General features: G+C 48.8%; 1 protein-coding gene across 3 annotated transcripts in view; it reads left to right on the top strand.

Moving 5' to 3' along the window:
- Positions 1-16,197: 16,197 nt before the first annotated feature.
- The window catches only part of LOC124006223 (oxidation resistance protein 1-like), a 213,336-nt gene continuing 212,896 nt past the window's right edge, over positions 16,198-16,637 (top strand). For all 3 annotated transcript variants that reach the window (XM_046316081.1, XM_046316079.1, XM_046316077.1), the window contains exon 1: positions 16,198-16,330. The gene's annotated coding sequence lies outside the window, so the exon portion shown is untranslated. The remainder of the gene's footprint in view (positions 16,331-16,637) is intronic.

Raw genomic sequence — 16,637 nt, 5'->3', positions numbered from 1 at the left:
CCAAATAAGACCAGCAGAGGGAAACGAATAGAATGGGGAGCACAGGGACAAGACATGATAATAAATGACAAACATGACAGTACCCCCCACTCACCGAGCGCCTCCTGGCGCACTCGAGGAGGAATCCTGGCGGCAACGGAGGAAATCATCGATGAGTGAACGGTCCAGCACGTCCCGAGACGGAACCCAACTCCTCTCCTCAGGACCGTAACCCTCCCAATCCACTAAGTATTGGTGACCCCGTCCCCGAGAACGCATGTCCATGATCTTATGTACCTTGTAAATAGGTGCGCTCGACAAGGACGGGAGGGGGGAGGGAAGACGAACGGGGGTGCGAAGAAAGGGCTTAACACAGGAGACATGGAAGACAGGATGGACGCGACGAAGATGTCGCGGAAGAAGCAGTCGCACAGCGACAGGATTGACGACCTGGGAGACACGGAACGGACCAATGAACCGCGGAGTCAACTTACGAGAAGCTGTCGTAAGAGGAAGGTTGCGAGTGGAAAGCCACACTCTCTGGCCGCAACAATACCTTGGACTCTTAATCCGGCGTTTATTAGCGGCTCTCACCGTCTGTGCCCTGTAACGGCAAAGTGCAGACCTCACCCTCCTCCAGGTGCGCTCACAACGTTGGACAAACGCTTGAGCGGAGGGAACGCTGGACTCGGCAAGCTGGGATGAGAACAGAGGAGGCTGGTAACCCAGACTACTCTGAAACGGAGATAACCCGGTAGCAGACGAAGGAAGCGAATTGTGAGCGTATTCTGCCCAGGGGAGCTGTTCTGCCCAAGACGCAGGGTTTCTGAAAGAAAGGCTGCGTAGTATGCGACCAATCGTCTGATTGGCCCTCTCTGCTTGACCGTTAGACTGGGGATGAAACCCGGAAGAGAGACTGACGGACGCACCAATCAAACGACAGAACTCCCTCCAAAACTGTGACGTGAATTGCGGGCCTCTGTCTGAAACGGCGTCTAACGGGAGGCCATGAATTCTGAATACATTCTCAATAATGATTTGTGCCGTCTCCTTAGCGGAAGGAAGTTTAGCGAGGGAATGAAATGTGCCGCCTTAGAGAACCTATCGACAACCGTCAGAATCACAGTCTTCCCCGCAGACAAAGGCAGACCGGTAATGAAGTCTAAGGCAATGTGAGACCATGGTCGAGAAGGAATGGGGAGCGGTCTGAGACGACCGGCAGGAGGAGAGTTACCCGACTTAGTCTGCGCGCAGTCCGAACAAGCAGCCACGAAACGGCGCGTGTCACGCTCCTGAGTCGGCCACCAAAAGCGCTGGCGAATAGACGCAAGAGTGCCTCGAACACCGGGATGACCAGCTAACTTGGCAGAGTGAGCCCACTGAAGAACAGCCAGACGAGTGGAAACAGGAACGAAAAGGAGGTTACTAGGACAAGCGCGCGGCGACGCAGTGTGCGTGAGTGCTTGCTTAACCTGTCTTTCAATTCCCCAGACTGTTAACCCGACAACACGCCCATAAGGAAGAATCCCCTCGGGATCAGTAGAAGCCACAGAAGAACTAAACAGACGGGATAAGGCATCAGGCTTGGTGTTCTTGCTACCCGGACGGTAAGAAATCACAAACTCGAAACGAGCGAAAAACAACGCCCAACGAGCTTGACGGGCATTAAGTCGTTTGGCAGAACGGATGTACTCAAGGTTCTTATGGTCTGTCCAAACGACAAAAGGAACGGTCGCCCCCTCCAACCACTGTCGCCATTCGCCTAGGGCTAAGCGGATGGCGAGCAGTTCACGGTTACCCACATCATAGTTGCGCTCAGATGGCGACAGGCGATGAGAAAAATAAGCGCAAGGATGAACCTTATCGTCAGACTGGAAGCGCTGGGATAGAATGGCTCCCACGCCTACCTCTGAAGCGTCAACCTCGACAATGAATTGTCTAGTGACGTCAGGAGTAACGAGGATAGGAGCGGACGTAAAACGTTCTTTTAGAAGATCAAAAGCTCCCTGGGCGGAACCGGACCACTTAAAACACGTCTTGACAGAAGTAAGAGCTGTGAGAGGGGCAGCAACTTGACCGAAATTACGAATGAAACGCCGATAGAAATTAGCGAAACCTAAAAAGCGCTGCAACTCGACACGTGACCTTGGAACGGGCCAATCACTGACAGCTTGGACCTTAGCGGAATCCATCTGAATGCCTTCAGCGGAAATAACGGAACCGAGAAAAGTAACGGAGGAGACATGAAAAGAGCACTTCTCAGCCTTTACGTAGAGACAATTCTCTAAAAGGCGCTGTAGAACACGTCGAACGTGCTGAACATGAATCTCGAGTGACGGAGAAAAAATCAGGATATCGTCAAGATAGACAAAAACAAAAATGTTCAGCATGTCTCTCAGAACATCATTAACTAATGCCTGAAAAACAGCTGGCGCATTGGCGAGACCGAACGGCAGAACCCGGTACTCAAAATGCCCTAACGGAGTGTTAAACGCCGTTTTCCACTCGTCCCCCTCTCTGATGCGCACGAGATGGTAAGCGTTACGAAGGTCCAACTTAGTAAAGCACCTGGCTCCCTGCAGAATCTCGAAGGCTGATGACATAAGGGGAAGCGGATAACGATTCTTAACCGTTATGTCATTCAGCCCTCGATAATCCACGCAGGGACGCAGAGTACCGTCCTTCTTCTTAACAAAAAGAACCCCGCCCCGGCCGGAGAGGAAGAAGGCACTATGGTACCGGCGTCAAGAGACACAGACAAATAATCCTCGAGAGCCTTACGTTCGGGAGCCGACAGAGAGTATAGTCTACCTCGAGGAGGAGTGGTCCCCGGAAGGAGATCAATACTACAATCATACGACCGGTGAGGAGGAAGGGAGTTGGCTCGGGACCGACTGAAGACCGTGCGCAGATCATGATATTCCTCCGGCACTCCTGTCAAATCGCCAGGTTCCTCCTGAGAAGTAGGGACAGAAGAAACGGGAGGGATGGCAGACATTAAACACTTCACATGACAAGAAACGTTCCAGGATAGGATAGAATTACTAGACCAATTAATAGAAGGATTATGACATACTAGCCAGGGATGACCCAAAACAACAGGTGTAAACGGTGAACGGAAAATCAAAAAAGAAATAGTCTCACTGTGGTTACCAGATACTGTGAGGGTTAAAGGTAGTGTCTCAAATCTGATACTGGGAAGATGACTACCATCTAAGGCGAACATGGGCGTAGGCTTCTCTAACTCTCTGAAAGGAATGTCATGTTTCCGAACCCATGCTTCGTCCATGAAACAACCCTCAGCCCCAGAGTCTATCAAGGCACTACATGTAGCACCGAACCGGTCCAGCGTAGATGGACCGACAAAGTAGTACAGGATTTTGATGGAGAGACTTGAGTAGTTGCGCTCACCTGTAGCCCTCCGCTTACAGATGAGCTCTGGCTTTTACTGGACATGAATTAACAAAATGTCCAGCAACTCCGCAATAGAGGCACAGGCGGTTGGTGATCCTCCGTTCCCTCTCCTTAGTCGAGATGCGAATCCCTCCCAGCTGCATGGGCTCAGTCTCAAAGCCAGAGGAGGAGATGGTTGCGATGCGGAGCAGGGAAACACCGTTGATGCGAGCTCTCTTCCACGAGCCCGGTGACGAAGATCTACCCGTCGTTCTATGTGGATGGCGAGAGCAATCAAAGAGTCCACATCTGAAGGAACCTCCCGGGAGAGAATCTCATCCTTAACCACTGCGTGGAGTCCCTCCAGAAAACGAGCGAGCAGCGCCGGCTCGTTCCACTCACTAGAGGCAGCAAGAGTGCGAAACTCAATAGAATAATCCGTTATGGACCGTTCACCTTGGCATAAGGAAGCCAGGGCCCTAGAAGCCTCCCCCAAAAACTGAACGGTCAAAAACCCGAATCATCTCCTCTTTAAAGTTCTGGAACTTGTTAGAGCAATCAGCCCTTGCCTCCCAGATAGCTGTGCCCCATTCTCGAGCCCGGCCAGTAAGGAGTGAAATGACGTAAGCAACCCGAGCTCTCTCTCTAGAGTATGTGTTGGGTTGGAGAGAGAACACAATCTCACACTGCGTGAGAAAGGAGCGGCACTCAGTGGGCTGCCCGGAGTAGCAAGGTGGGTTATTAACCCTAGGTTCTGGAGGCTCGGCAGGCCAGGAAGTAACAGGTGGCACGAGCCGTAGACTCTGGAACTGTCCAGAGAGGTCGGAAACCTGAGCGGCCAGGTTCTCCACGGCATGGCGAGCAGCAGACAATTCCTGCTCGTGTCTGCCGAGCATGGCTCCTTGGATCTCGACGGCAGTGTAACGAGCGTCTGAAGTCGCTGGGTCCATTCCTTGGTCGGTTCCTTCTGTCATGCAGGTGAAAGAGGACCCAAAAGCGACTTAACAGAAACAGAGTTTATTCAAGTCCAAACAGGGAATAACAGAAATCCTCTAGTCTGTAGAGGGGAATAACAGGAGAAGCGGCCACAGACTGCAGGTCGCTTCGGGTAGGCACAGGCCGTAGTTGACAGAGACACCTGCTCACACGCAGCATCTGATGAAGGCAAAAAACACGACAGGACAGGGCGATACACAATCACAGCAAAAACACGACAGGACAGGGCGATACGCAATCACAGCATGGTGAATACTAAACAAGGAACCGACGGGACAGGAACGGAACACAAAGGAATAAATAGGGACTCTAATCAGGGGAAAGGATCGGGAACAGGTGTGGGAAGACTAAATGATGATTAGGGGAATAGGAACAGCTGGGAGCAGGAACGGAACGATAGAGAGAAGAGAGAGCGAGAGAGTGAGAGAGGGAGGGGGAGAGAGAGGGATAGAAAGAGGGAAAGAACCAAATAAGACCAGCAGAGGGAAACGAATAGAATGGGGAGCACAGGGACAAGACATGATAATAAATGACAAACATGACAGTAACATTCTTAGCACACAAGTTATTTTATTGGTATTTCATTACTTCTAAGCGTTTCCTAAAAGTTCATTTCATGTCATTTTTGGTAATGTTCTAGAAACATTCTCCAACTGGTTTGACATTGGGAATGTTCTTAAATTATTCAGAGAACGTTAAGAAATAACATTCTTCTGTGGAATTGTCAATACTTCAGCATAACGTTTCTACAGGTTTCCTCATGGTTCTATTTAAAGCAATGTACTCAAATTATTCCAAGAACGTTAAGAAACAACGTTCTTCTGTGGAAATTTCAATACTTCAGCATAAAGTTCTCCAAGTTTCCTCATGAATATATTTAAAGTAATTTTCTCAGAACATTATGAAAACTTTCCATAAAAACCACAAGAAAACAGTAATAATGTTCAGAGATGATTTAAAAACATACATTCCATTTTCAGCATCAACAAAACTCTCTATCCTCTATCTTGTTAAGTGTGTTCAGGTGTGTTGGCCATACCCACTAATTGGTCACACCTAATCTTAATGAGTGCTGGTTTCCTTTGAAATTGGGTCTGTTTGAACAGAATACAATGTATGAGTTAAAAAACATTGCATGCTTACTCCATCCTGGTGGCGCAGTGGATTAATTCCATGGATAGAGAACAGATGATCATAGGTTAAATCTAATTGACGTCGTGCCTGTTATGCAGGTGAATGAGGACCCAAAAGCGACTTGGCGAAAACAGAGTCTTTAATCCAGTAAAGTAAATATACAATCATAAAGCACAATTCCACTCGTAATGACGAGAACAGACTGGAGACTCGATCATGAACTGCAGGTTGCCTCGGAAAGGCACTTGAACGTAGCAGACTCAGACACCTGCTCACCACGCAGCATCTGAGGGAAACACGACACGACAGGGCGATACACAGACACAGCACGGTGAACAATAGACAAGGATCCGACAGGGCAGAAACGGAAAACAAGGGGAGAAATAGGGACTCTAATCAGGGAAAAAGATAGGGAACAGGTGTGGGAAGACTAAATGATTGATTAGGGGAATAGGAACAGCTGGGAGCAGGAACGGAACGATAGAGAGAAGAGAGAGAGGAAGGGAGAGAGAAAAAGGGGAACGAACCTAAAAAGAACAGCAGGGGGAAAACGAACAGAGGGAAAAGCAAAATGACAAGACAATATAAGACAAAACATGACAGTGCCACAATAAAAACTACATGTGTTTGCATGATTAATGCCTATCAAATTAATTTGTGTCCTATCTGTGCTTGGAGTTCAAAACAGTTAACCTAAGCTAGCAGTCTTATTGAAAGATTTAGTAAAGGATTTAAGGATGTTATTCAAAAACCTCTAAATAACCTATAATTTTCAATCTCAGAACATTAATAAAACCTCCCTGGATAACTTTCAGAGAACCATAGTAAAATGTTCTCAGAACCTCCCTGCAACCTAAAAATGAATGTTCCCAGAACAGGTGAAATGTTCACTTCCATCTCAGAACATTTAAAAAACTTTTGTTTTACCGATCAGGAAACATATGACTTAGTTCTCAGAACCAATGGGAAACCAAAAACGTACATTCCCACAAATTCCAAGGAACCAAATGTGCTAGCTGGGATACACATTCTGTAGTCAAAATATTTGATTAAACTCAATCTTGAACATTGATAAGGGATTTCTAATTAAAATGTGAGGTGAATGGGCAAATGAAGCCCTAACATTACATTACATTTCTACACATCCACAGGGCAGCTCCATGAAATCAGGCAGTAATTGAGATAGCATGGGAGAAACCATGAAAACCCATTTCCTGTTGTCCTTATCTGTTCTGTATTGGGTAGATGAAGCAGGTTAACAGGGAAACATATCCGCTGCCAGCAGCATGTTTATATCACAGAGGCCATCGCAGGGCACCAACATCTGTCTGTCTACACGGCATTCCCAGGGATGGATGGGCTGGTGTTCATATCTCCCACCCCACTGGCTTGACTTCATTCATTTGATCCTGTATTCACCTCAGTCTGATACATTGGCTCACACTGTCATACTGGATAGGCAGAAGGCAGAAGAGAGTCTGATCTCGCACTTCTCCTAGGATGAAATGTGAAGTAAATGGTCCAATGCTTCAGTGTTTGCATCTACAACACATTGAACACATTGATTTATTCTTTATGAAGCTAGTAGATCTTTGGTGATTTGTCTTATTCTGGTCCCCATGATATGAGGGAGTCAAGGCCAAAGAGGATTGGCTGATACTTAGTGCCTGTGTTGTACCTGGAGACTGAATCATCTTCAGAGGGTTAAGGGGCAGAGGCTATACCACCTATTTCAAGTCAATCTGAGTAGTTAAAATTACATGAACACTGCTCAATAAACATGAATATCTTTTTTAAAGCATTAAGTTAAATGTGCCATTATTTACATACCTTCCATGTGTTGAGTACTCCTGTCAATAGTGCTCTCTCTCTGATATGTACTTTACGTCACGCCCTGATCTGTTTCACCTGTCCTTGTGCTTGTCCCCAGCCCCCTCCAGGTGTCGCCCATCTTCCTCACTTATCCCCTGGGTATTTATACCTGTGTTTTCTGTCTGTCTGTTGCCAGTTCGTATTGTTTGTTCAAGCCTACCAGCGTTTTATGTATCATCTGCTGCTTTCTCCAGTCTCTCTTTTCTCGCCCTCCTAGTTTTGACCCCTGCCTGTCCTGACTCCGAGTCCGCCTGCCTGATCACTCTGCCTGACCTGGGCCTGCCTGTGGTCCTGTACCTTTGCCCCACTACTCTGGATTACCGACCTCTGCCTGACCTGGGCCTGCCTGTGGTCCTGTACCTTTGCCCCACTACTCTGGATTACCGACCTCTGCCTGACCTGGGCCTGCCTGTGGTCCTGTACCTTTGCCCCACTACTCTGGATTACCGACCTCTGCCTGACCTGGGCCTGCCTGTGGTCCTGTACCTTTGCCTCTACTCTGGATTACCGACCTCTGCCTGACCTGGGCCTGCCTGTGGTCCTGTACCTTTGCCCCACTACTCTGGATTACCGACCTCTGCCTGACCTGGGCCTGCCTACCATCCTGTACCTTTGCCCCACTACTCTGGATTACCGACCTCTGCCTGACCTGGGCCTGCCTGTGGTCCTGTACCTTTGCCCCACTACTCTGGATTACCGACCTCTGCCTGACCTGGGCCTGCCTACCATCCTGTACCTTTGCCCCACTACTCTGGATTACCGACCTCTGCCTGACCTGGGCCTGCCTACCATCCTGTACCTTTGCCTCTACTCTGGATTACCGACCTCTGCCTGACCTGGGCCTGCCTGTGGTCCTGTACCTTTGCCTCTACTCTGGATTACTGACCTCTGCCTGACCTGGGCCTGCCTGCGGTCCTGTACCTTTGCCTCTACTCTGGATTACCGACCTCTGCCTGACCTGGGCCTGCCTGCGGTCCTGTACCTTTGCCTCTACTCTGGATTACTGACCTCTGCCTGACCTGGGCCTGCCTGCGGTCCTGTACCTTTGCCTCTACTCTGGATTACCGACCTCTGCCTGACCTGGGCCTGCCTACCATCCTGTACCTTTGCCTCTACTCTGGATTACCGACCTCTGCCTGACCTGGGCCTGCCTACCATCCTGTACCTTTGCCCCACTACTCTGGATTACCGACCTCTGCCTGACCTGAGCCTGCCTACCATCCTGTACCTTTGCCCCACTACTCTGGATTATCGACCTCTGCCTGCCTTGATCTGTTGTTTGTCTGCCCCTGTTGTTGCAATAAACATTGTTACTTCAACACAGTCTGCACTTGGGTCTTACCTGAAACCTGATACTATAATGTTTTTCATTTATTTAACCAGGTAAGTCATAATATTCTAATACATTTTTTACCTAGTACTACCCAACACGAAAATGATGTTGTAAAATATGTTGTCATCCAGGCTATTAAATGTGCAGTTCAAGCTCTTTTCCCGTATCTCACAACAATGAGACATGAAACTGAAAATGTCTGAGTGATGGTAATGTTGGTTTGTTTGTGTGTTATGTATAAGGTTGTAGAAAATCATTTCCTCCTCAGAGGACAAGCTATTGTATTACTTCCTATTCTATATTATTTCATTTCCATCCAGCCAAGGCCAGTTGATTAATATGGTTTATTCAAGAACATCTCAGTGCAATTTGTATTAATTAAACCCTTATCATTCCCTTGGTCCTGGCTCTCTGTGAACACTGCATGCTAGCACCCTGCCTGCCTGCAATTCTCATTAGATCCAGCAAAGTCAATTACAGGGTGTCAGTACAGCTAAGAGCTGACCCCACCAGAGCCGGAGGGATCACCATGGCAACCAGGTAGACTAGACTGTAGCGAGCTAATGATGGAAAGGACCCACACCGACTTCTGACAATCAACCTTGTTAAAGTAAATTAGTAGTAGATTGTATGACTGAAATGTCTATTGTTTTTCGATGAGATGAATTTAATCATTGATTGTGATGTGGATTAGTGCCTGCATGTGTAATGTTGGCATATGTGTTGTGTATGTTTTGCAAAGTGTAGTGGGTCTTAATTGCATGACAAGCAGCAGCCCCAAGGCAATAAACATGTCCCCTTCATGTAATGGACAACACATACTACAGTAGTGCTACATGTCTGTCAAGTATCGTCTTGGGTTATCATGGGTTATTCAGTTCAGATCAATATTAATAGCCCTACTGATAATACTCATAGTCTCTCTGACTGTGTCATATGATATCAAACCAAAATGTTTTTGTCACATGCTTCGTAACCAACAGGTGGAGACTAACAGTGAAATGCTTAGTTACTGGCCCTTCACAACAATAACAAATAGTAATAGAAAGACAACACGAGGAATGAATCACAACGAGTAACGATAACTTGGTTATATACACAGGGTACCAGTACTGAGTCGATGTGCAGGGGTACGGGGTACTGTAGATATGTGTAGGTAGGGGTTAGGTCACTAGGCAACAGGATAGATAATAAGCAGTAGCAGCAGTGTATGTGTCATGTTTGTCATTTATTATCATGTCTTGTCCCTGTGCTCCCCATTCTATTCGTTTCCCTCTGCTGGTCTTATTAGGTTCTTTCCCTCTTTCTATCCCTCTCTCTCCCCCTCCCTCTCTCACTCTCTCGCTCTCTCTTCTCTCTATCGTTCCGTTCCTGCTCCCAGCTGTTCCTATTCCCCTAATCATCATTTAGTCTTCCCACACCTGTTCCCGATCCTTTCCCCTGATTGGAGTCCCTATTTATTCCTTTGTGTTCCGTTCCTGTCCTGTCGGTTCCTTGTTTAGAATTCACCGTGCTGTGATTGTGTATCGCCCTGTCCTGTCGTGTTTTTGCTGTGATTGTGTATCGCCCTGTCCTGTCGTGTTTTTTGCCTTCATCAGATGCTGCGTGTGAGCAGGTGTCTCTGTCAACTACGGCCTGCGCCTACCCGAAGCGACCTGCAGTCTGTGGCCGCTTCTCCTGTTATTCCCCTCTACAGACTAGAGGATTTCTGTTATTCCCTGTTTGGACTTGAATAAACTCTGTTTCTGTTAAGTCGCTTTTGGGTCCTCTTTCACCTGCATGACAGAAGGAACCGACCAAGGAATGGACCCAGCGACTTCAGACGCTCGTTACACTGCCGTCGAGATCCAAGGAGCCATGCTCGGCAGACACGAGCAGGAATTGTCTGCTGCTCGCCATGCCGTGGAGAACCTGGCCGCTCAGGTTTCCGACCTCTCTGGACAGTTCCAGAGTCTACGGCTCGTGCCACCTGTTACTTCCTGGCCTGCCGAGCCTCCAGAACCTAGGGTTAATAACCCACCTTGCTACTCCGGGCAGCCCACTGAGTGCCGCTCCTTTCTCACGCAGTGTGAGATTGTGTTCTCTCTCCAACCCAACACATACTCTAGAGAGAGAGCTCGGGTTGCTTACGTCATTTCACTCCTTACTGGCCGGGCTCGAGAATGGGGCACAGCTATCTGGGAGGCAAGGGCTGATTGCTCTAACAAGTTCCAGAACTTTAAAGAGGAGATGATTCGGGTTTTTGACCGTTCAGTTTTTGGGCCCTAGGGCCCTGGCTTCCTTATGCCAAGGTGAACGGTCCATAACGGATTATTCTATTGAGTTTCGCACTCTTGCTGCCTCTAGTGAGTGGAACGAGCCGGCGCTGCTCGCTCGTTTTCTGGAGGGACTCCACGCAGTGGTTAAGGATGAGATTCTCTCCCGGGAGGTTCCTTCAGATGTGGACTCTTTGATTGCTCTCGCCATCCGCATAGAACGACGGGTAGATCTTCGTCACCGGGCTCGTGGAAGAGAGCTCGCATCAACGGTGTTTCCCTGCTCCGCATCGCAACCATCTCCCTCCTCTGGCTTTGAGACTGAGCCCATGCAGCTGGGAGGGATTCGCATCTCGACTAAGGAGAGGGAACGGAGGATCACCAACCGCCTGTGCCTCTATTGCGGAGTTGCTGGACATTTTGTTAATTCATGTCCAGTAAAAGCCAGAGCTCATCTGTAAGCGGAGGGCTACAGGTGAGCGCAACTACTCAAGTCTCTCCATCAAAATCCTGTACTACTTTGTCGGTCCATCTACGCTGGACCGGTTCGGGTGCTACATGTAGTGCCTTGATAGACTCTGGGGCTGAGGGTTGTTTCATGGACGAAGCATGGGTTCGGAAACATGACATTCCTTTCAGAGAGTTAGAGAAGCCTACGCCCATGTTCGCCTTAGATGGTAGTCATCTTCCCAGTATCAGATTTGAGACACTACCTTTAACCCTCACAGTATCTGGTAACCACAGTGAGACTATTTCTTTTTTGATTTTCCGTTCACCGTTTACACCTGTTGTTTTGGGTCATCCCTGGCTAGTATGTCATAATCCTTCTATTAATTGGTCTAGTAATTCTATCCTATCCTGGAACGTTTCTTGTCATGTGAAGTGTTTAATGTCTGCCATCCCTCCCGTTTCTTCTGTCCCTACTTCTCAGGAGGAACCTGGCGATTTGACAGGAGTGCCGGAGGAATATCATGATCTGCGCACGGTCTTCAGTCGGTCCCGAGCCAACTCCCTTCCTCCTCACCGGTCGTATGATTGTAGTATTGATCTCCTTCCGGGGACCACTCCTCCTCGAGGTAGACTATACTCTCTGTCGGCTCCCGAACGTAAGGCTCTCGAGGATTATTTGTCTGTGTCTCTTGACGCCGGTACCATAGTGCCTTCTTCCTCTCCGGCCGGGGCGGGGTTCTTTTTGTTAAGAAGAAGGACGGTACTCTGCGCCCCTGCGTGATTATCGAGGGCTGAATGACATAACGGTTAAGAATCGTTATCCGCTTCCCCTTATGTCATCAGCCTTCGAGATTCTGCAGGGAGCCAGGTGCTTTACTAAGTTGGACCTTCGTAACGCTTACCATCTCGTGCGCATCAGAGAGGGGGACGAGTGGAAAACGGCGTTTAACACTCCGTTAGGGCATTTTGAGTACCGGGTTCTGCCGTTCGGTCTCGCCAATGCGCCAGCTGTTTTTCAGGCATTAGTTAATGATGTTCTGAGAGACATGCTGAACATCTTTGTTTTTGTCTATCTTGACGATATCCTGATTTTTTCTCCGTCACTCGAGATTCATGTTCAGCACGTTCGACGTGTTCTACAGCGCCTTTTAGAGAATTGTCTCTACGTAAAGGCTGAGAAGTGCTCTTTTCATGTCTCCTCCGTTACTTTTCTCGGTTCCGTTATTTCCGCTGAAGGCATTCAGATGGATTCCGCTAAGGTCCAAGCTGTCAGTGATTGGCCCGTTCCAAGGTCACGTGTCGAGTTGCAGCGCTTTTTAGGTTTCGCTAATTTCTATCGGCGTTTCATTCGTAATTTCGGTCAAGTTGCTGCCCCTCTCACAGCTCTTACTTCTGTCAAGACGTGTTTTAAGTGGTCCGGTTCCGCCCAGGGAGCTTTTGATCTTCTAAAAGAACGTTTTACGTCCGCTCCTATCCTCGTTACTCCTGACGTCACTAGACAATTCATTGTCGAGGTTGACGCTTCAGAGGTAGGTGTGGGAGCCATTCTATCCCAGCGCTTCCAGTCTGACGATAAGGTTCATCCTTGCGCTTATTTTTCTCATCGCCTGTCGCCATCTGAGCGCAACTATGATGTGGGTAACCGTGAACTGCTCGCCATCCGCTTAGCCCTAGGCGAATGGCGACAGTGGTTGGAGGGGGCGACCGTTCCTTTTGTCGTTTGGACAGACCATAAGAACCTTGAGTACATCCGTTCTGCCAAACGACTTAATGCCCGTCAAGCTCGTTGGGCGTTGTTTTTCGCTCGTTTCGAGTTTGTGATTTCTTACCGTCCGGGTAGCAAGAACACCAAGCCTGATGCCTTATCCCGTCTGTTTAGTTCTTCTGTGGCTTCTACTGATCCCGAGGGGATTCTTCCTTATGGGCGTGTTGTCGGGTTAACAGTCTGGGGAATTGAAAGACAGGTTAAGCAAGCACTCACGCACACTGCGTCGCCGCGCGCTTGTCCTAGTAACCTCCTTTTCGTTCCTGTTTCCACTCGTCTGGCTGTTCTTCAGTGGGCTCACTCTGCCAAGTTAGCTGGTCATCCCGGTGTTCGAGGCACTCTTGCGTCTATTCGCCAGCGCTTTTGGTGGCCGACTCAGGAGCGTGACACGCGCCGTTTCGTGGCTGCTTGTTCGGACTGCGCGCAGACTAAGTCGGGTAACTCTCCTCCTGCCGGTCGTCTCAGACCGCTCCCCATTCCTTCTCGACCATGGTCTCACATCGCCTTAGACTTCATTACCGGTCTGCCTTTGTCTGCGGGGAAGACTGTGATTCTTACGGTTGTCGATAGGTTCTCTAAGGCGGCACATTTCATTCCCTCGCTAAACTTCCTTCCGCTAAGGAGACGGCACAAATCATTATTGAGAATGTATTCAGAATTCATGGCCTTCCGTTAGACGCCGTTTCAGACAGAGGCCCGCAATTCACGTCACAGTTTTGGAGGGAGTTCTGTCGTTTGATTGGTGCGTCCGTCAGTCTCTCTTCCGGGTTTCATCCCCAGTCTAACGGTCAAGCAGAGAGGGCCAATCAGACGATTGGTCGCATACTACGCAGCCTTTCTTTCAGAAACCCTGCGTCTTGGGCAGAACAGCTCCCCTGGGCAGAATACGCTCTGGTCGCTTCCTTCGTCTGCTACCGGGTTATCTCCGTTTCAGAGTAGTCTGGGTTACCAGCCTCCTCTGTTCTCATCCCAGCTTGCCGAGTCCAGCGTTCCCTCCGCTCAAGCGTTTGTCCAACGTTGTGAGCGCACCTGGAGGAGGGTGAGGTCTGCACTTTGCCGTTACAGGGCACAGACGGTGAGAGCCGCCAATAAACGCAGGATTAAGAGTCCAAGGTATTGTTGCGGCCAGAGAGTGTGGCTTTCCACTCGCAACCTTCCTCTTACGACAGCTTCTCGTAAGTTGACTCCGCGGTTCATTGGTCCGTTCCGTGTCTCCCAGGTCGTCAATCCTGTCGCTGTGCGACTGCTTCTTCCGCGACATCTTCGTCGCGTCCATCCTGTCTTCCATGTCTCCTGTGTTAAGCCCTTTCTTCGCACCCCCGTTCGTCTTCCCTCCCCCCTCCCGTCCTTGTCGAGAGCGCACCTATTTACAAGGTACATAAGATCATGGACATGCGTTCTCGGGGACGGGGTCACCAATACTTAGTGGATTGGGAGGGTTACGGTCCTGAGGAGAGGAGTTGGGTTCCGTCTCGGGACGTGCTGGACCGTTCACTCATCGATGATTTCCTCCGTTGCCGCCAGGATTCCTCCTCGAGTGCGCCAGGAGGCGCTCGGTGAGTGGGGGGTACTGTCATGTTTGTCATTTATTATCATGTCTTGTCCCTGTGCTCCCCATTCTATTCGTTTCCCTCTGCTGGTCTTATTAGGTTCTTTCCCTCTTTCTATCCTCTCTCTCCCCCTCCTCTCTCACTCTCTCGCTCTCTCTTCTCTCTATCGTTCCGTTCCTGCTCCCAGCTGTTCCTATTCCCCTAATCATCATTTAGTCTTCCCACACCTGTTCCCGATCCTTTCCCCTGATTGGAGTCCCTATTTATTCCTTTGTGTTCCGTTCCTGTCCTGTCGGTTCCTTGTTTAGAATTCACCGTGCTGTGATTGTGTATCGCCCTGTCCTGTCGTGTTTTTGCTGTGATTGTGTATCGCCCTGTCCTGTCGTGTTTTTTGCCTTCATCAGATGCTGCGTGTGAGCAGGTGTCTCTGTCAACTACGGCCTGCGCCTACCCGAAGCGACCTGCAGTCTGTGGCCGCTTCTCCTGTTATTCCCCTCTACAGACTAGAGGATTTCTGTTATTCCCTGTTTGGACTTGAATAAACTCTGTTTCTGTTAAGTCGCTTTTGGGTCCTCTTTCACCTGCATGACAGTATGTGATGAGTCAAAAGAGTTAGAGCAAAGGGGGTCAAAGAAGATAGTCTGGGTGGCTATTTGGTTGACTATTTAGTAGTCGTATGGCTTGGGGGTAGAAGCTGTTCAGGGTCCTGTTTGTTCCAGACTTGGTCCATTGGTACCCCTTGCCGTGCAGTAGCAGAGAGAAGAGTCTATGACCTAGGTGGAGTCATTTGAGGGCCTTCCTCTGACACCACCTGGTATAGAGGTCCTGGATGGATATTCCTATACTCTTATGTTCAGCATTATGGTATACACTTCTGGTTGTCTACAGCATTAATAACAGCAAGAGACAGACAGCCAGTAGCCCAGTGACACAGCAATGTTGTTGTGCTTACTGCTCTGAGTAACTACCTCACTGACATCTTTGAGACAGCTTTGTGGTAGTGACAGTGACAGAACAGTCCTCTGCTGTGTCCCAGAAGGAAAGCTGCCAAGCTGCCAACACACTAGGGCCTGGCTGTCCATGGCATGCGCCATCCTGCCCCCTTTCCTCGTGCCTCCATCTCTCCCTCCATCCATCACTAGAACCCTTGTTTTTTTTCTCTGAATTGAGAACCACTGACTGTCTGCTCTATAGCCCTTCACACAGACATCAGCTCTCCTGTCTCATAGTCTGATAAATGTATAGGTCGCTACTGCATTGGTATGATGAACAACTGAAGTGTTGTCATTTCCCCTCCTATCCAATCCGCTTCGTCACAACCAATTTGCAATATCGCTCTCCTCCAACGCCTCGATGCATCCCTCCCGTTGTTATAGAGTAGGTTTGTGTCGGCGTTGGTTTGATCCGATCCTCCCCTGCTCCTCTTCATGATGGTAGTTTCTATAACGAGAGGGTCAAATGACTCCGCATGTCTCAGCTGTTCCCACTTTCTGCTATGATGCTGCACGCTTGCAGAAAAATTAAGACTGAATTCTGTTTCACACCGACTGAGAATGTTTGTAAACAACTGAACCCAGGTCATTGCAAGAGATCCCTTCTGAAAGTAAGTAACGGTTTTATTGTGGGACTGACGCGTAGGCTATCGCGTGTGATGTTTTTGAAACGATGCACGCACCGGCTTATATTTTGAAGAGTTACATTTTATACATGGAAATATATGTATTCCCGCAAGTAATGTATATTCATGCATTGACATGTTGTTCACTAATAAACATGTTATATACAACCCCTCGCAAAGCTTTGAGAGAACAGCTGAAACGATGCTTCAGCAGAACAGTGTACGCACGCAAATACCTGCATTACCAGTTAAAAGAGTAACTACCAGTCTTGACATTGAACATTGAACCACC

Source organism: Oncorhynchus gorbuscha, linkage group LG19 (genome assembly GCF_021184085.1).
Source record: "Oncorhynchus gorbuscha isolate QuinsamMale2020 ecotype Even-year linkage group LG19, OgorEven_v1.0, whole genome shotgun sequence".
NCBI classification, from domain to species: domain Eukaryota; kingdom Metazoa; phylum Chordata; class Actinopteri; order Salmoniformes; family Salmonidae; genus Oncorhynchus; species Oncorhynchus gorbuscha.
This window is presented reverse-complemented; position numbering and strand designations above follow the sequence as displayed.